Genomic DNA, 21,599 nt, shown 5'->3' on the forward strand with positions numbered 1-21,599 from the left:
TACAAAATTTATTCCGTCGAAGCGATGACGGTCGAGATGACGGTCGTGAAATCAATCTTTTTTCCGCATCCCAAAATATATTTTACATTTATTTTAAATTTAAACACTTTTATAAAATTTATGTATAGGTATATACTCATAATATAGATACGTACAAAATTTATTTCGCCGAAGAGATGACGGTCGCGAAATAAATCATTTTTCCCCATCCTAAAATAGGTTTTACATTTATTTTAAATTTAAATACTTCTATACAATTTATATATATATATATATATATATATATATATATATATATACACATAATATACCTATATATGTACAAAATTTATTTCGTCGACGCGATGACGGCACGATGATGGTCGCGAAATCAATCCTTTTTAAAATAGGTTTTACATTTATTTTAAATTTAAATGCCTCTACACAATTTGTATATACATACACATAATATATAGCATAAGTAGTGTGACCAACTCCAATTCTGTCAAATTCGGTACAAAGCTGAAAAAAGTATCTAAAATCCGGGATTTTCAACGAAAATCGGGCCATTTTTTTTTAATGTAGAATTTTAATATCATCATTTTATTGATTATTTAACATTCTTATGTTGACGATGCTATTTTTGATTGAGTTAAGCCACAATTATTGGCTGTAATGATAATTACATTTTTGATAGTTTTTGACGTTTCGACTTCCAATCAGGAAATCGTTCTCAAAAAAGCCAAAATTTGAAAATTAACTGATGTTGGATTTCCATGTAAATATATATCACCTTAGGTTAATATAAAAATATAATTATTATTACAACCAATTGTGGCTTAATCCCTTCAAAAATATAATTATTGTCTTTTCAGAAGATAAGCATAAGCGATGACGGTCGCGATGACGGTCGCGATGACGGTCACGATGACGATAAATCAAGGTCGTGATGACGGTCGCGAATTCAATGCTTTTTCCCCTATCCAAAAATCGCACAACGTCCCTAACGAAGTTTTCACTTCAAAAAAAGTGCAGGTTATGATGGGATCTCAGCGAATCTGTTGAAACATTGTGCAGAAGAGATTGCAGAACCATTGTGCCACATTATTAATAACTCTTTTAAGTATGGTATTTTCCCTAACCAACTAAAGTTAGCCCTAGTGAAACCTTTACATAAAAAGGGAGATAAAACCAAATTGGAAAATTATAGACCCATCAGTTTACTACCGACATTTTCAAAATTTTTCGAAATAGCAATGTGCACAAGACTTATAACGTTTTTCAATAATGACCACCTAATTGCTGAGTCACAACATGGGTATCTCAAGGAAAGGTCTCTTGAAACAGCTACATACGAATTCGTGGATAAGATTTTGAATGGATGGGAGAACGGGAAGATTTCCTTGGGAATGTTCCTGGACTTATCAAAAGCGTTTGACAGCATAGATCATCATATTTTGATCGACAAACTAGAAAGATATGGAATTCGTGGCCCTGCTCCGGACTGGATAAGAGATTTCCTCACCGAAAGACGACAAAAAGTTATTATAACTCGAGAAGGACAACAGTTTTCTTCAGAAGAAGGGAATTTACAACGTGGTATTGCTCAGGGCAGTGTCATGGGACCACTTCTTTTTGTTTTCTACATCTGGGTAGCGAAATACTGAGCAGTGAGTCTCACCTTGTAAATTTTGCAGATGATGCAAACTTATTAACATTAGCATCAACGTTTGAGGATCTTTTGAGTATTTCTTCAGATCACTTAAAAACAGCTCAGAATTGGTTCTCAAAAAATAAATTGGTTTTAAATACCGAGAAGACTAACTGTGTTTGTTTTCACACAAAGCAAAATAATGAGATCATTCCAGAGGAGATTGAATTGGATGATCAAACTGTTGTATTATCAACAAATACAAAATTCTTGGGTATATTCATAGATCAACATCTGAATTGGTCAGAGCATCTGTGTGTTGTTCGCAAAATAATCAACACGGCATGTTATTCATTACGAGTAATGTCTAAGTATTTGAATTTACAACACCTTAAGACAGTTTATTTTGCGAACATCTACTCAGTGCTCAGATATGGTATTATTTTCTGGGGCGGAGGATCTGATGTTGATAAAGTTCATTGCTCAGAAGAGAGCAATAAGAATAATGCTCAAGATAAAAGCTCGAAGGACTTGTAGGGGAAAATTTAAGGAGTTAGGATTATTAACGATGGCAAGGCTTTATATATACAGGGTGAGTTTTTAGTGCGGGATCGGTCGATAATTCCATTACGGTGTAGAATATCGAAAAAAGTTATTTAGAAAAAATGTAGGCAATGATATTCTCCACGCTTGGAAAATATGTCCATTTCTACAGGGTGATCAATAACAGCGTGGTATATCAAACATATAATTTTTTAAATGGGACACCCTATATATTTTTTCATATTTATATTCCCCTCATAATTCTTGTTCATATAATATAGGGTTTTGCATTACTATACAGAGTATTTAACAAGTTATGACCATTTTTATTTCGAAATCCCTATGAGATTAACACCCTGTATATAAAGAAGTAATTCATAGACAATAATTTGTTTTATGTAGTAAGATAAGTAATATACTGTAGTTTTTAAATTAAGTCCAATTGAAATCATTGACGAATGTTTGTATACAGGGTGAACTACAAAACCAAATTACGATTTTCTCTATTTTTTTAAATGGATCACCCTATATTTTATTTTTCAAAAATATTGTATTTATTATACTCTTTCATTTTTATATAGCATTCCCTATATCTAAACTTATTACTTTCGGAGATATTTTTAGTTTTCTTCAACTTTCGGGAATACATTCAATTTTTCTAGTAGAAATAAGTTGGTATTGAATGATAATTAAACAAAATTATTTGTATTCAATAAATAACTAACACAAAATATAAACCATAGCAATATGCAATGAATGTATCAATAAATGTGATATTAAGGAATTATCATATTTCCATAATATACAAGAATCATACAATTCCTACAAAAAAAATATAGGTAGGTATCTTGTGTATAATAAAATTACAAGATTATTTTTATTTAATAAACAACTCACACAAAACATAAATCAAAACAATATACAACTAATTTAATAGTTTTTAGATTATTATATCAACAGCATTTTAAGCCAAGAAGTTTTAAGGAACACATTCCTAATTGCAGATTGTGACCCGCAGTTATTAATAATATAATTTTCATATTAAATTTCATTAGTATGCATCAAGAAATCCCTACTTTGTTAACACTCAAACTAGGTGATCTATAAATGTTTACAGATTATATGATTGGTCCACATTTTTTGACGGTTGAGGTTTTTATACGACGGTGCTCCAGTTTTTCCAAAATTGATTTTTTTCAAGTGGGGCTATATAAAAAACCTTGTATACCAGAAGCATCCAACAACGCTTGATGATATGAAAAATAGAATAAAAGAAGCTTTTAATAATATTGACTTACAAAAATGTTAGAAATGTGGCTCGGTCATTTGAATATCGGTTACAAAATTGCATAGTCGTTGAAAGTGGTCATTTTCAACATTTATTTTAGACTTGTATCCTAACATCACATTAATTGGTACATTCATTAAATTTTGTTATGGTTTATTATTTTTTTGTTAGTTATTTATTGAATGAGAATATTTGTTATATTATTACGTAATACTTATTTGTTATGTAAGTTATTTATATTTATAAGATTTGAATGTATTCCCGGCAAATGAAGAAAACTAAAAATATCTCAGAAACTAATAAGTTTAGGTATAGGAGATGCTATATAAAAATGAAAGAGTATCGTAAATACAATATTTAAAAAAAAAATAAAATATAGGGTGATCTATTTAAAAAAAATTGAGAAAATCGTAATTTTGTTTTGTAGTTTAAAAGTGCTCATAAAAATGAATGTTCTACTAAAAAATTCTTGGCTTAGAATGCTGTTGATATACTAATCTAAAAACTGTTACATCAGTTGTATATTGTTTTGATTTATGTTTCATGTAAGTTATTTATTGAATAAAAATAATCTTGTTATATTATTATATACAATACAAAGTTTTTTTTGTAGGAATTTTACGATTCTTGTCTATTAGGGAAATATGATAATTTCTTAATATCACATTTATTGGTATATTCACTGCATATTGCTATGGTTTATATTTTGTGTTAGTTATTTATCTAATAAAAATAATTTTGTTTAATTATCACTCAATACTAACTTATTTCTACTAGAAAAATTGAACGTAGTCCCGAAATTTGAAGAAAACTAAAAATATCTCGGAAAGTAATCAGTTTAGATATAGGGAATGCTATATAAAAATGAAAGAGTACATTAAATACAATAATGTTGAAAAATAAAATATAGGGTGATCCATTTAAAAAAATAGAGAAAATCGTAATTTGGTTTTGTAGTTCACCCTGTATACAAATATTCGTCAATGATGTGAATTGGACTTAATTTAAAAACTACAGTATATTGTTTATCTTATTACATAAAACAAATTATTGTCTACAAATTACTTCTTTATATACAGGGTGTTAATCTCATAGTGATTTCGAAATAAAAATGGTCATAACTTGTTAAATACTCTGTATAGTAATGCAAAACCATATATTATATGAACAAGAATTATGAGGGGAATATAAATATGAAAAAATATATAGGGTGTCCCATTTAAAAAATTATATGTTTGATATACCAGGCAGTTACTGATCACCCTGTAGAAATGGACATATTTTCCAAGCGTGGAGAATATCATTGCCTACATTTTTTTTAAATAACTTTTCTCGATATTTTATACCATAATGGAGTTATCGACCGATCCCGCACTAAAAACTCACCCTGTATATGAGTGTTTACTGTTCCTGTTCAAGAATAGGGATAGGTTTACACATTCTGAGCCAAAACACAGCATACCCACTAGGTATGTAGTGCTCAATTTCCCTATACATAGGCTAGTCGCAACAGAGAGAGGACCTACATATTCGTGTATAAAATTTTTTAACAAATTACCTGTTAGAATTAAATTGCAACAGAATTTTAATATATTTAGAACTGAAATAAAAAGCATTTTATTGGATTTAGAACCATATTCTGTGTATGAGTTTTTAAATCACACATTTTAACTTATTAGTAGTTGTAATTGTAATTTTGTATGTACATATTTATATTAGACACTTCTTTATTATTCAATTGTGGCAATTTGCTTTAAGTGTGTTGTTTACAATTTTTTTAATAAAAGATATTTTGAATTTGAATTTGAAATGTTATGTATGGTCTATCTTATTGTATGGTTGTGAGACATGGACGTTAAAAACCACAATGCTAAACAAATTAGAAGCATTCGAATTGTGGTGCAATCGACGAATCCTAAAGATATCGTGGGTTTCTCACACTTCCAAGGAAGATGATCTCCAAATGATGAATTCAGAACGTTTGCTCATAAACATCATAAAGGGGAGAAAAACACAATACTTCGGCTCGACCATATAATTAGAGGACCTAAATACCATCTACTTCACCTTATAATACAAGGAAAAGTGGAGGGAAAGATATGGATTGGTCGAAAGAAACTTTCATGGTTGCGTAATATTAGACAATGGTGTGGTTCCACAGTAGAAGAATTATTTCGCGTAGCAGCCTATAGAGAAAGTTTTCAGGAACTTGTAAACATGATGATGGCCAACGTCTGAATACGGACAACGGCACCTAAAGAAGAAGAAGAAGGAAAAGGATGCGTAAGGAGATATTGAACACCAGACAGATAATAGATATTGAGCGTAAGGAGATGTTGAACACCAGACAGATAATATAATAGAATAAATATTAATATTAATATACTGTCTACACTGAATAAGTGTCAATATACTCACTGGGCTACTTTTTTCTTCCTGGTGGCCTTGATCGGAAATGGTTGGTAGGTTTTAAAAAGCCCATTGAGTTAGCCGTATGCCCTTCATGAAGAAGTTTCTCACGAAGATATCGCTGTCATAGTTTCTCTCTCCTGCAACAAAAAGTACAAATTAATATTGAAAACAAAAATCTGGATTAAAAGATATATCACAATTATTGGAAACGTTTACACTAGCCCAAAATAGCGAAGAGGTCTACTATTTACTCCAAGCTCAATAGGGTTATTCCTCATAGCAATAAAAGAATCTATGTACCAAATTTCAAAGCTCCAGAACTTTTTCTTCAAATGGATCATACAGACGGATCATTAGTGCCAAATCTGTGCAACTTACATGACATTTTATAAAATGCTGACTTAAAATTTTTCTCCATCTATATAAAAGAGTATATTTTTTTCAAACCTGCCTCTATATAAGCGTTGATTGATGTATTGGGGATATTCATATTTCAATCAACGATATAAGTTTTCACTTCAAAAATCATTCAAATTATTCGTTGTATTTGCAGCTCACGAGCTCACGATCAGTGCGTCGTAGGAAACAATGTGGATAACAATAATATCAAATTGTGTATTCAGTTTGTAAACTAAAAAAATTAAACGTTCAAATAAAACTCGTCAAACAAATCATCATATTCAGTTTTACATCTTTTTTACAGTCTGTGAATACCAAAATGACCTTAAGTATTAAACGATTTGATGTGTTTTATTTAAATGTAATTATTGTAGTATTTGCACGGATTGTTAATTACTTATTTAACTGTCTGAGATTATCGATGTTTAAATATTGATATTGCATGCAAGTAAGAACTTCGAAGAAGTTGAATATTTACTTTTATCGATTATGTATAGGTATAATATATAAACCGTCAAGAACTCCAAAGAAACGATATTTGTATAAAAAATAAATAGGTACCTTAAGCTACACCAGACATTTATGGACGTAAACAGGGCCAAAGGATCTCCAGATTTAAACCATTGGTTTGCCACTATGTTATCGAACACCCTGTAACATTCTAACTAATTTCGTAATGTAAAGCGGAAAGTTGGCTACAATTTTTGTTATCAACTTTTATTGCTATCTATTACTATAGCGGATGTACTGAGCTTTATCACACTCATCAATCACCCTGTATATTGAATTTAAATTATTTTAGGACGAAATATTTTTTTGTCATTACTTTTTGAACCACAAAAATGTCTGGCAATTACAGTTCATATTTCTAATAATGTTTAAAAAGTAATGACAAAATAATTTTTCGTCTTACAATAATTTTAAATTCGATATGTTTACCTGTACAAATGTGCTGCGCAGTAATGAACGCAACCTGTATCAGCAGCCAGATGGCCGGTACGGTGTTCGAGGAAGCATAGGGAATAATATATTAAAGAACCAGTTGTCTTAAAATATTTTTTCCGACGTTGCTAGCTCTTGGTCCATAAAGGGGTTCAGGAAAAGAAGATGGAGGTAGTAGTAATGAAAATGTTACGATTGATTTTGGGTGAGACTAAAAGGGACGGGATCAAGAACGACTTGATTAGGAAAATAACAAGGGTGATTAAAGTCTCAAAAAAGTGAAGGTTTTACTTACCTCCTTTGCTATGTTTTGTTAGGAATATCAGATAATCCTTAAAGCCTATGCCTTGAGTCAGAAATCTGTAGATATGTCAGCTTTATCCTTCGTTTTTATTATTATTTAGTTCCTTTAATCTTCTGTTTACCTCATTTACTGTCACTTCTTATCTTTATTCTTGATCGTTTTCTTGAAGATATTCCATTAAAACATCTTTAAGTATAAAAAAATCAACAAAATCTAACATCTATGTTAACAAATAAGCCTACATGAACTCCAGATCTGATTCATATTGATTTCTTCAACTTTTATTCGAGATATTTACATAATATTCCAGTTTATGTTATTATTGACGTTGGTAGACGTATTAAATTTCGTATAACGAAAAAATGATTCATCGTGCATGACAATCTGTTTTATTTATTATCAAAACCTATTTTTAGATAGTTCCCATTTGCTCCTGTTGTTTTCGTTATTGTTTACATGATTACAAGGTTGATTACACGCTTTTATTAAAGCCTCAAATGTGTTGAATCGATTTTATGTCTATACACAGGTGTTCTGAAAGAAAATAAATTACTTAGTCGTTGTTTATTCAAGACAATGATCGACTAGACTTCATTTTTAGAAGTAGGTATAAATTATTGAGTTGTCGAAAGTAAGGGCAATATTTCAGTTTACTTCTTTAGAAAAATCAATAACAGTTTAATGATGTATGCAATTTTGTCAACAATTTTTTTAATGATGGAATTATACTAGATTTCTATTTTAAGTATTATATTTATGTATATGAGATTGAGACACAATTATTATTGATGTAATGAAAATGTTTATCGTTTTACGTTTGAAAAACGTAACTTTAAAACGTAAAACATTTGACCAATGTCTGTTGCCTGTGATGACTTATGGTGCCGAAACTTTGACAATGACAGCTACAACTTCTAAAATGCTGCAAATAGCTCAGAGGAAAATGGGAAAGGTCAATGCTGAGTATATCGCTTCGTGACTGAGTTAGAAATGGGGACTAAAGACGAAGAACAGGAGTTACCGATGTAATTTCCCGAATTGCCACCCTGAAATGGAACTGGGCCGGACACGTCGCCCGAATCAGTGATAAGAGGTGGACGAAGAGATTACTTGAGTGGAGGCCGAGATTAGACAAAAGAAGAAGAGGAAGACCACCTACTCGTTGGACTGACGATCTCAAGAAAATGTCAAGAAATTGGATGCAAAGTGCTCAAAATAGAGCACAATGGACAAAAATGAGGGAGGCCTATGTCCAGCAGTTGACGCAAAGGGCTGGAGGAGGATAAGGATGATGATGATGATGATGATGAATGAAAATAACATTTTTAATTAACTAATATTTGACGATTTCCACTCCGGAAAACGTTCTCAAAAAAAGATTATTCTAAAAATCCTGGGAAGACTGTATAACTTGGATTATTAGGTTATGTATGTCTTTTCAAAACTTGTCTAGATGTTAGACTGCCTATATGTTATTTATAGGCAACAGCAAGAATGTGGTTGAAAAAAAATTGTTTAAGGATGATGTTCCCTAACAACACAAAACATTCCAGGAATGTACTATCAAAGTTCTAATAATATTTGAATGTCCTGGACATTCAAGGAACATTCGGTGAACGTCTGATTAAGTTATTGGTGGAATGTTACCACAAGACATTCTATGAACATACTACAAATATCCTATATTTTAAGAGAGGCCATTTACTATTCAATTTGCGTTCATTTTCAAATTTGCCGAGCATGTATCTATGTAGGGTCGCGTGGTCATCACATTTCCTGATAACCTAAAAATTTCTGATTGAAGATTGAATGGAAAATGGAAATTAGTGGCTTTTTTTGCTGTTCTGTCTGTTTAGTTTGGCTCTGGCTGGATCTCTTTTGTTTAAACAATTATGTAAGTATTATAAAATCCGTTTTCAATTTTCTTTATTCTTTATGAAACGAATTATTTATGCATATTATTACCTGTAAATAGTACCTATTTATTTGATTTTTAATAATTGTAAAGAATAGAAAAATTACCATTCATTTTAATTTTTTTTAGAATCAGCTGAAAGTGGTCTACAAAAAAAAAACAGGAAGGAAACGTATAGTCTTGTGGCTGTGGCTGTGGTTATGAAAGCAAAATAAAGATATAAAAAGTGTATTGGCTAGTGTTGGAAGAAACTCCACATTGTGGATGCATAATAAGTTATTACTTTATAGACAAATATTAAGACCTGTATGGACTCATGGATGCCCATTATGGGGGTGTACTAGAGAAAATAATATAAAAATTATACAAAGATTCCAGAACAAAATACCGAGAAATATTGTAGATGCTCCTTGGTATATTACAAACAGTGATCTCCATAAGGACCTAGAAATGGAACCTGGATATAATCATCAAGAAGATGGCAGGAAGTCGCGAGCAACAACTTCGTAAGTACGAGAATATTGAGAAAATCATGCTCCTCGATACTACTGGGCAAACTAGAAGCTTGAAGAGGACAAAGCCTTTTGAACTAGTTTGAGTGATAGGTGATAGTGAAAAGCAGAGCATAGTGCTTGTGTGCCTGTGTATGTTGAATACATCTTGTTAGATTAGATAAGAAACGCTATGGGGTAAGCTCTTCATTTTAAGGAACAGACGTAAGTTAGGTTAAATTAAAATTGCTCATTGGTCAGTTATGACCAGATTGTAATTGTAATGTACAATTCAATACACATCATCGTAGTGATGATTATGGAAAAAAATATATGACAAGATTTTGTGCAATAAAAATGTTTATATTTATTAAGGATGTATTATTTGGTATGGCCACATATACTTCTGGTATATCGTCGGTGATGTGACAATACCTCCTATTTGCTCTTTAATGAATTTTGTAGGAGACGAAAAACCATTTTTAGGGTCATCTCCTGTTTTTACATGTAAATTTTGACATGGTTTGTAGTAAATAGATAGTTGAATTTACTACAAAACATGTCAAAAAATATCATATGAAAACAGGAGGCGACTGTAAAAAAAGGTTTTTAGTCTCTCTTACAAAACTCATGAAAAAACAAATCGGAGGTATTATGTCACATCAGTGACTATATCCAGGGAATGTCTAAAAAATATACTGTGAATGTCCAAAGAACATTCGTAAACATTCATGGAATGTTCCAACAAGACACTCAAGAAATATTTAAAATGCTGACACAGGACTTTCCTGGGACATTAAGGGGACGTTATTATGCTTTTGAGGACATTCCAGGAATGTTTTCAATGTCCTGTGTGTACATTCTAGGAACATACATGGAATGTTTGATGTTATTAGGGTTGTTACCTTTGGGTCATAGAGATATCAAATTGTTATTGTTTTTGTGTGTTATTTGGTGTTCATTTGTTTGTATAATCTGTATGATATTGTCAATGATCTGTTCTTTACTGCGCTATTGTTGGTATCTTGTTGTTCTTGACCAATAAGAAGTTTTTGCTCAAAATCTACCACACCATTCTCAGTAAACCAAGGGTCTCCCAAATTAAAATGCATCTTTTAAAAGTCGCTTTCTGCAGTGGTGAAAAACAAATAAAAGTGCCAAACAATTATTTTTCTCTATACCTTGAAACCTATTTAACAATGTATAAAAAAAATATGACCATAAATGTTTTTTCTTCAAAAATATTTAAAAATTGTCTTTTTTTTCAATTTAAAAAATAAAATTTCTCTTAATCATTCTCCTTTCATCTCGCTAGTTTTGTTCACCCAATGTTTCCTTTCTGTTGACCGTTTTCCGTGTTTTTTGAGAAGTTCTGCAACTTCGATCATGGTTCAGGTGCATTTAACATTACAGTGTTCAAATACACTAAGTAAAACTTGAATTTTACCGTAGTAAAATTAGTTTTATGTGATATATAATTTATCTGATAAAAAATTATATTATGTATTCAGATTGTTTTGTGATTCACGCCTATGCAGGTTTTTCGATCTACGTCATCGACCACACATGTTAAATGTAACAACAAACAAACTGAACTAAAACAGCCGCGGTATTTTCTTTTCTAGTAATTACGCGAAATCTCAAAATATGTAAAATAAATAAAAATCTTGTTAGGCCGACGCTTGTCGGAATTTCAGTTATTTTTAATGATTTGCTCCTATTTTCCAATTATCGCTACTAAAAAGGGGAAAACAAAACGCAGCTGGTATCCAATTAGAGGTAATGATGATTCTAATGGTGTTAGTTCTGTATATTACGATTACGTTGGAACTTCTTAGATACGAGGGATATATTTTTTTTGTATTTTGTTCAAAAATTACGATCTTAGATTATTTTAATTGTTATTTCTATTTACAAGCCTATTTAAAAAAATTTTTGACCTGACAGATATTATTTTAGATTTTTTGGATCATTCGAAATAAAAAAGGCCTTTTAGTCCAGAAAGCCACTGCGCATCCGCTAGGAAAAATATTCTGATTCGGATTTTTTGCACAATCTTACTCAAAAAGGACAAATTTGCGTGTGGCTAGGACCAAAAGGTGGTCAAATTTTAAACGTCTTTTTTTGTTTTTTCTTAAAATTATTTTTTTTGCATGGAAAAAAGTTTTTTTTAGGTTTTTTTGGATCATTCCAAACAGAAAAGGTCTTTAGTCACTTTTCTCTAAAAATGATAGTTTTTGACATATAAGCGATTAAGAATTGAAAAATTGCGAAATCGGCCATTTTTAACCCTCAAAAACTATGTGAAAAACTGAAAATTTGAATGTTGCCAAGGTAGGTAGATATTCTTTAAACATCGATTGATGAAATCCCGAAGAATTTTTTGCAATGCAGTATTCAAAACTCTTTCGTTTTTTAATTGCTAATCAAGCGTGCGCGACACTATTTTCCAGCGTTGCATGTGTATACAGTATGGTGCAAATGAAAGGAATAAATTCGTTTTTTCGTAAACCGGCGACTTTAAGGAAAACTTTCGAAACAGGTCGATTTTTATTTTTAAGTTATGATATTGTTGCATGTATGGTATACTAGGTGACGTCATCCATCTGGACGTGATGACGTAATCGATGATTTTTTTAAATAAAAATAGGGGTCGTGTGCTAGCTCATTTGAAAGGTTCTTCAATTTTTTATTCAGTAATATAAACATTTACATAATTATTTATACAGGGTGTCCAAAAAATTTTTATTAAATTAAATTATTTGACAAAAAAAGAAGAATGTATGTAATTTATTTAATTCAAAATACATTTTACTGCTTTCAAAAATCAGAAAACAAAGTTAATTTCACAAATAAACATTGCTTTTCGCTTAAATTAAATGGTCAAACTTCCAAGAGGCAGGTGGCTGGCTTGAACATTGAATTTAATCGAAAAGCAATGTTTATTATTTTTTAGTGTTCGCGTAACAGTAAAATGTATTTTGAATTAAATAAATTACATACATTCTTCTTTTTTCAAATAATTTAATTAAAAACTTTTTTTTGGACAGCCTGTATAAATAATTATGTAAATGTTTATATTACTGAATAGAGAACCTTTCAAATGAGCTAGCACACGACCCCTATTCTCACTTAAAAAAAATCATCAATTACGTCATCACGTCCAGATGGATAACGTCACTAGTATACCATATATGCCACAATATCATAACTTAAAAATAAAAATCGACCTGTTTCGGGATTTTCCTTAAAATCGCCGGTTTACGAAAAAACGAATTTATTCCTTTCATTTGCACCATACTGTATACACATGCAACGGTGGAAAAAAGTGTCGCCCACGCTTGATTATCAATTAAAAAACAAAGGAGTTTTGAATATTGTATTGCAAAAAACTCTTCGGGATTTCATCAATCGATGTTTAAAGAATATCTACCTACCTTTGGCAACATTCAAATTTTCAGTTTTTCACATAGTTTTTGAGAGTTAAAAATGGCCAATTTTGCAATTTTTCAATTTTTAATCGCTTATATGTCAAAAAATCATTTTTAGAGAAAAGTCACTAAAGACCTTTTCTGTTTGGAATGATTAAAAAAACTCAAAAAAACTTTTTTCCATGCAAAAAAAATTATTTTAGGAAAAAACAAAAAAAAACGTTTAAAAAATTGTTGACCCACTTTTGGTCCTGGCAACATGCAAATTTGTAAAAAGGGGTCCTTTTTGAGTAAGATTGTGCAAAAAATCCGAATCGGAATATTTTTCCTAGCGGATGAGCAGTGGCTTTCTGGACTAATTGGCTGCGAGTTTATGTAAGCGTCCTCGGGAAAGATCTCTTATATTTTTCTCTTGTAGCACATAGGTTTTAAATACTACTTTCTTTTGTTTGAGTGGTGCACACGTATTTGCTTGTCTCCTTCCATTATCGATCTTAAACCACTTTTTAAAAAATACCAAAACGTACACCCTCGTAGTTTTGATCACCCGTTATTTTCACAAAAAAACTTGAGCCATCTAATCAACATCACTCACTTGCCAAATTAAATTTTTAATCATCTGTTAACGACAATAATTCTTTTATTATTACGTCTACACTAGAGTTGAATCTGTCCGTTTGAACAGGAAATAGGATATGATATAATTCAACTAGTTAACTTGAACGACCAATTGATAAAAGGATTTTTGATATTATAATATTAGGACGTGAGCTTTATCTCTACGTAGAGGCACGTGTTGGAACAAAATTAAATTATTAAAAGGGGATGAAGAAATCTGACAAGGCATACAGTTGAATAAAGCACAACATATTTGCGAAAGAATACCTTCTTGAAAAACTATTTCTCAAAACACCTACTTTTTAAATAAAAGATTGCAAAAATCCAGAAGCTGCTCCGAAAAATATAAAATAATCCGGATTATTTCATTTATACAGATTCTGACCAATAGAAAGCCACAGAATAAAAATTACAGCGGTAATTTTTTTCAATAATTTCCCGTCGTCAGGTATTACGTCAGATGCCCTTCGTTGTTACAGAAAAATACATTCAATGACATTAATGACCATTAATATTTTACAACTTGTCACAGATAATACCAAGAAACAGCTTTAGGAAATATTCAGGCGAAGATATCAATAAAATATTAGTTAAAATGATTTAAAAAGACAGTTTTATTCATGAAATAATCTTACCGGATTACTCTCGAGCTCTTAAAAATTATCGATTTGTTTTGCCCTTGTGACACTTTGACATAATTTTACTCCCCTTCGGGTCGTGAAATTAAAACTGTCAAAGTATCACTCGGGATACAAATCGATAATTTTAGAGCTCTCGTGTAATTACTAGTGATTATTTCATTCATAGGAGTATCCGACCAATAGAAAGCTACAGAAATAAAAATTACAGCGATAATTTTTGATAATATCCCGTCGTCAAGCATTACGTCAGATGCCCTTCGTTACTACGCAAAAATGAACATTCAGTGACATTAATAACTATTAATGTTTTACAACTTGTCACAGAGAACACCAGAACACCAAGAAACAGGTTTAGCAAATATCCAGATGAAGATATCAATAAAATATTACTTAAAATTATTTAAAAAGACAGTTTTATTCATGAAATAATCTTACTGAATTACTTTCGAGCTCTTAAAAATTATCGATTTGTTTTGCCCTTGTGGCACTTTGACATAATTTCACTCCCCTTCGGGTCGTGAAATTAAAACTGTCAAAGTATCACTCGGGATACAAATCGATAATTTTAGAGCTCTCGTATAATTACTACTGATTATTTCATTCATAGGAGATTCTGACCAATAGAAAGCTACAGAAATAAAAATTAAAGTGATTATTTTTTAATGATTTTAACTTTCAATCGTATAGTAAGATATTTGATCACGTGTTTAATTCTGTCCAATCAGATTAAAATTATACTGAGAATTACCTACTGTAGAAAATTACCGATAGAATTTTTTTAAGTAGATTGTTTCTGTTTAATGGCAACCAGTTTCCTAGTTTTGACAACTGTCACATTTAAGAAAATATCCATAATATACGTATTAAAAAATAATCTTACGAATATCACACGACAGTAAGAATAAATAAGAAAATAATGCTTCATTTTTTACTCAAATTTGTTGTCATTGGCAATAGCCAGACAACAAATTTTCGAAAAACTGTCGCATTATTTTCAATTTATTCTTACTCTCTTGTGATATTATACCCGATAATTTTTGATAATATCCCGTCGTCAAGTATATTACGTCAGATCCCCTTCGTTGCTACGAAAAAATACATTCAGTGACAATTAATGTTTTAAAAATTATAAAAGTGATGACTTTCAACCGTCAAATATTTATAACAACTGTGTGTTTAATTGTACTAATTTGTACTTACATAAATAAATTACAATAAAATTTTGGTTTTGAACAGTTTTATTCATGAAATAATCGCAGCAAATTGCACTCGATCTCTAAAATTATTATCGAATTTTTGGCCTCGTGACACTTTGACATAAATTCACTCCCCTTCGGTTGTGAAATTAAAACTGTCAAAGTGTCATCATCCAGCCTCAAAAGTCCACTGCTGAACATAGGCCTCCTCCCCTCGTTTCCAACCCCATCTATCCTGCGCCGCCCTCATCCAGTTTTTATTTACCTTTCTTAAGTCGTCAGTCCATCTTGTAGGCGGTCGACCGACGCTTCTCTTGTCTTCTATTGGCCTCCATTCCAATAACCTCTTCGTCCATCGCCCATCTGTCATTCTGGCTACGTGTCCTGCCCATCTCCACTTCAACCTGGCTATCCTCTCGATGACGTCAGTCACCTTTGTTCTTCTCCTGATTTCTTCGTTTCTGATTTTGTCTCGCAGAGTTATTCCTAACATTGACCGCTCCATTCTTCTCTGCGTGACTCTTAGTTTGGTAGCCGAGGCTTTAGTTAAGGTAAGTGTTTCTGTCAAAGTGTCACTCGGGAAAAATTCGATAATTTTAGAGCTCTTGTGCAAATACTACTGATTATTCCATTCACAGGAGATTCTGACCAATAGAAAGCTACAGAAATAAAAATTACAGCGATAATTTTTGATAATATCCCGTCGTCAAGCATTACGTCAGATGCCCGTCAGAAGAAACAGGTTTAGCAAATATTCAGATGAAGATATCAATAAAATATTACTTAAAATGATTTAAAAAGATAGTTATTCATGAAATAATCTTACTGAATTACTCTCGAGCTCAAAGAAAATTATCGATTTGTTTTGCCTTTGTGACACTATGACATAATTTCACTCCCCTTCGGGTCGTGAAATTAAAACTGTCAAAGTATCACTCGGGATACAAATCAATAATTTTAAAGCTCTCGTGTAATTACTACTGATTATTTCATTAATAGGTGATTCTGACCAATAGAAAGCTATAGAAATAAAAATTACAGCGATTATTTCATTCATAGGAGATTCTGACCAATAGAAAGCTACAGAAATAAAAATTACAGCGATTATTTCATTCATAGGAGATTCTGACCAATGGAAAGCTACAGAAATAAAAATTAAACGCATAATTTTTGATAATTTCCCGTCGTCAAGTATATTACGTCAGATGCCCTTCGTTGCTATGAAAAAATACATTCAGTGACATTAATGACAATTAATGTTTTAAAAATTATAAAAGTGATGACTTTCAACCGTCAAATATTTATAACAACTGTGTGTTTAATTGTACTAATTTGTACTTACATAAATAAATTACAATAAAATTTTGGTTTTAAACAATTGTATTCATAAAATAATCGCAACAAATTGCACTCGATCTATAAAATTAATATAGAATTTTAGAGCTCTTGACCAATCTTTAGAGCTCTGACCAATACAGAAATGAAAATTAAACTGATAATTTTTGATAATGTCCCGTCGTCAAGTATATTACGTCAGATGCCCTTGGTTACTACGAAAAAATGCATTCAGTGACATTAATGACAATTAATGTTTTAAAAATTATGAAAGTGATGACTTTCAATCGTCAAATATTTATAAAAACTTTGTGTTTAATTGTACTAATTTGTACTTACATAAATAAATTACAATAAAATTTTGGTTTTGAACAGTTTTATTCATGAAATAATCGCAACAAATTGCACTGGAACTCTAAAATTAATATAGAATTTTTGCCCTCGTGACACTTTGACATAATTTCACTCGCCTTTGGCTCGTGAAATTAAAACTGTCAAAATGTCACTCGGGAAAAATTCAATAATTTTAGAACTCTTGTGCAATTACTTCTGATAATTTTTGATAATATCCCGTCGTCAAGCATTACGTCAGATGCCCTTCGTTACTACGCAAAATGAATATTCAGTGACATTAATGACAATTAATGTTTTACAAATTGTCACAGAGAACACCGAGAAACAGGTTTAGCAAATATTCAGATGAAGATATCAATAAAATATTAGTTAAACAGTTTTATTCATGAAATAATCTCAGCGAATTACACTCGATCTCTAAAATTAGTATCGACTTGTTGCCAGTCTTAAAATGCAGTTTACATTTTATATGAACATTTTTTATGACAAAGCTGTGTTTGATTACAGGAAGCAAACAATAACTTACAGGGCAATACAAATTCACCCCTTCATTTCTGAATCAAATTAGCTCACAAGTTAGCGGACAGCAGTAGGTAAAAAGCATCCCTCTTCTTTCTTTCATTAAAAAAGTTCGTTTGTGGAACTACCAAACCAAACCACTCTCTTAGATTTCTCATCCAAGACATTTTTCTGCGGCCTGGATCGCTTCGTTCTTCAATCTTTCACTGCTAGACTAAAGCCGAGTTGATATGGGTCAAGTGACTTGTATCCCAGTATCACGATTTGCCTGCCATATATTTCCATGATGAGTTTTACTAATCGTTCATTTATGGGTGCCCATGCTTTTATTGTTTTTACCCATTTTTTCTTGACTAGTACTCTCACTCCGGCAGCTGCCCTTTCTTTCTTCTTTTTCCCGCTCTAACAGTAGAAGATGTCATCTACAAATTGTATACCATTTCCCTTTTTCTTGGTCTCAGTTGTTACCAAAATGTCAAGGTTTATCGTTTTATTCCTCTATCATCACTTTGTCCTTAGTTCGCCGTCCTTGGATGTTCCAGGTGCTACACGTGATTTCCCTCTTCCCTCTTTCTCTGTTTCTCTTTTCGACGTTGGCTAAAATTTAAGACTAGGTCTCTCTTATTAAAAGCAGAATTTGCCCTCCCCCGTATCCCTTTGTTGTTTTTACATGTGCCAGGAAGCCTGGCGCCAAACCCCCACTTTGGAGGTCCTGTACTTTCAGCTGCCCATTCTGGATCCGACGATGTTTGCAGCCGTCGGATCCAGAATGAGATCCAACAACTGAAGAAGATATAAAAAATATTCTAGGACAAACAAGAGACTGCATACAACAATTGAAACCGGTACGGTGGAATAAGAACATCAGTATAAAAATAAAAAGTGGAATATATAACACCATGACAAGACGTATCCTGACTTATTCGCGGTGTGCAAGTACTTGGAAGGGAAACGAGAAACGACCGTGCGCGAGTCGCGGAGAAATATTGCAACTATCTTAAATAATTCATATTGTCAATTGAAATTGTCAAATTGACGTATATTTCATACCTTCTGTCATTGAAGCAGAAAAATTATATATTGCTCCACAATATTGATATGATATGCAATTATTATATAAAGGTAAATTTAATTAATTGTATTTTGAGTGTAGTACTGCATTTTAATAACTAATTTTATTTACTACATACAATTGTTCACGTTTTCATAACATAACCTGAATCTTATTTTTTCTTCTTACTATTTTTTTTTGGACTATGGCCTTGACAATTATCCAGTAACCAGGACTAATATAATTGGCCAATATAATTAAAAGTGCGAATAAAAGTACAGAGCGTAGAAATAGGGGTCGCTTTGCCGAACTTGCACGGTCCCAATAGGTGTGAAAAGTGGATAATAAAAAATAAGCACACTCAAAAAAAAATAACAGCAACAGAGATGGAATTCCTAAGGAGAAGCTGCAGAGTAACAAGAAGAGATAGAATAAATAACAGATTAAGAAAAGAATGGGAATGAACTCAGATATAACAAACTACAGAGAACAAAAGAGATTAACCTGATAAGAATATGTCAGGAGAGCATACAAAAAACGTTGGATAAACAGAATAACAGAGTGGAGCCCTAGGAAAAGAAGGAACAGAGACAGGCCCCGAAGATATTTCAGAGATGAAGTGGACGTAGTAATGGAAAGAGGAAATCTACAGGAAGGGGACTGGCAAAACAGAAAGAACTGAAGAGGACAGTTGAGTGAAGGAATACAGTGAAACTGTGGAAAACCTTAGTGTATATTATATAGATAGACATAAAATTGTTAGCGACGCTTTATAAGGACACTAAATAAAGGTCAAAGTTTACCTCAATACTTTCGTTTAATTAGTTAGGCCTGAGGTTTCTTGTCAATTATATAGTAATTCGTCTAATATTATAACTATTTCGTCACTATGCCCATGAAATCGTGACAAAATCTTCAAACATTACTTAATTATTGAACCTATTAACGGTAAGAGTAAAAAAATGATCAAACAAACCTTTCGCGTAGTTTGTCCTCTTCGTTATTAATTGATCGGCGATTGATTAAAGAGGTATTATAAGCCCGCGGCAAGGTTATGATGGGTAAATACTCGTTTGATTAGGCGTCTGCAAACGTTTCAATTTTCATTATCGCTTCTGTACGTGCAACGAAGAAATTAGGAAGTCGACGACAGAGACGTATCAGACGATTGAGGAGTCTACGATATGTTTGAGCTTTTATCCATTTTCACATCAATTTGTAAAAATGATTATCATTATCAATTGTCATGACTTTCGAGTACAATATAACACAAAACGCAGTTGAAAAACTGTGCTAACAATACTTTTCAAACGGAATAAAATAATAAACAGAAATATATAAGAACAAAGGAACAAAATAGACAGGAACAAAGAATAATGGTAAAGGCTCTAGGAGAGAAAAGGCTTGACGTGTTGTCGCAAATGATAAGTAGGATAAATTATGAGGAAGAAATAATGCTTAATGCATGGAGAGAGAGTGCTATGTGTTATGGAATCATTGTATAAAGATAAAGGGAACATTCAGGACTGTAAGAACTATAGAGGAATAAAGTTCATGCCGCACACAATTTAGAATAGAACTGGAGAGCGAAGGTTAAGGAGAGAGACATCGATATGACAAGAAGAGTTTGGGTTTATGCCAAGGAGGAGGACAACATATGCCTTGTTTGCTTTAAGACAGTTGATAGAGAAATACATTGAGAAGAAAAAAGAGCTAGATTTAGTACTTATACACCTTTAGAAGGCGTGCGACACAGTTTCTAGACAAGAGCTATAGAGATGTATGAGAGAAAGTGTACACCAAAGTAAGGACTTGTGTCAGATTGGTTAGCAGATAATACAGAGAATAGCAATCGACTCCTAAGAATAATAGATAGATTCTAATGAAGATATAAGCAGACAAAGATACGATAATTGGGAACTAAGAAAGAAGCTGCCAGAATCATTACAGTATATTCATTTCCAAGATAAGTTGAAGATAGTAAGAGGGAAACGCTTATCAGAGTATATAACTCTGTCAAAACAAATAAAGAGCATGACTGGCTACTCTCTTGTATCCCAAAAATAAAATGAAAAACTACACCACAAAAGATACAGCTGAGGAAGAAGAGAGAAGAACAAATGCTAATATATAAATAGACACCTAAAAGAATAACAGATAGATTCTAATGAAGATACAAGCAGACAAAGATACGATAATTGGGAACTAAGAAAGAAGTTGTTAGAATTATTCCAGTATATTCATTTCCAAGCCTTTCCAAGATAAATTGAAGATAGTAAGGGGAAACGTAAATAACTTTGTCAAACCAAATAAAGAGAATGACTGGCTACTCTCGTGTATCCCAAAAATAAAACTAAAGAATAAACCACAAAAGATACAGCTGAGGAAGAAGAGAGAAGAACAAATGCTAATATATATAAATAGAAACCTAAAAGAAAAATAGATATATTCTAATGAAGATACAAGCAAAGATATGATAATCGGGAACTAAGAAAGAAGCTGTTGAATCATTACGGTATATTCATTTCCA

The 21,599-nt window shown here is 31.8% G+C and overlaps 2 protein-coding genes across 5 annotated transcripts in view; both read right to left on the reverse strand.

Annotated features, from left to right (window-relative positions):
* Positions 1–21,599, reverse strand: part of LOC126890563 (cilia- and flagella-associated protein 251-like) — a 438,236-nt gene that overhangs the window by 104,442 nt on the left and 312,195 nt on the right. The window lies entirely within an intron of this gene.
* The window catches only part of LOC114328246 (beta-1,4-glucuronyltransferase 1), a 228,063-nt gene that overhangs the window by 28,967 nt on the left and 177,497 nt on the right, over positions 1–21,599 (reverse strand). For both annotated transcript variants that reach the window (XM_028277038.2, XM_050659605.1), the window contains exon 3: positions 5,880–6,010. The gene's annotated coding sequence lies outside the window, so the exon portion shown is untranslated. The remainder of the gene's footprint in view (positions 1–5,879; positions 6,011–21,599) is intronic.

Source organism: Diabrotica virgifera, chromosome 8 (genome assembly GCF_917563875.1).
Source record: "Diabrotica virgifera virgifera chromosome 8, PGI_DIABVI_V3a".
Taxonomy (NCBI): domain Eukaryota; kingdom Metazoa; phylum Arthropoda; class Insecta; order Coleoptera; family Chrysomelidae; genus Diabrotica; species Diabrotica virgifera.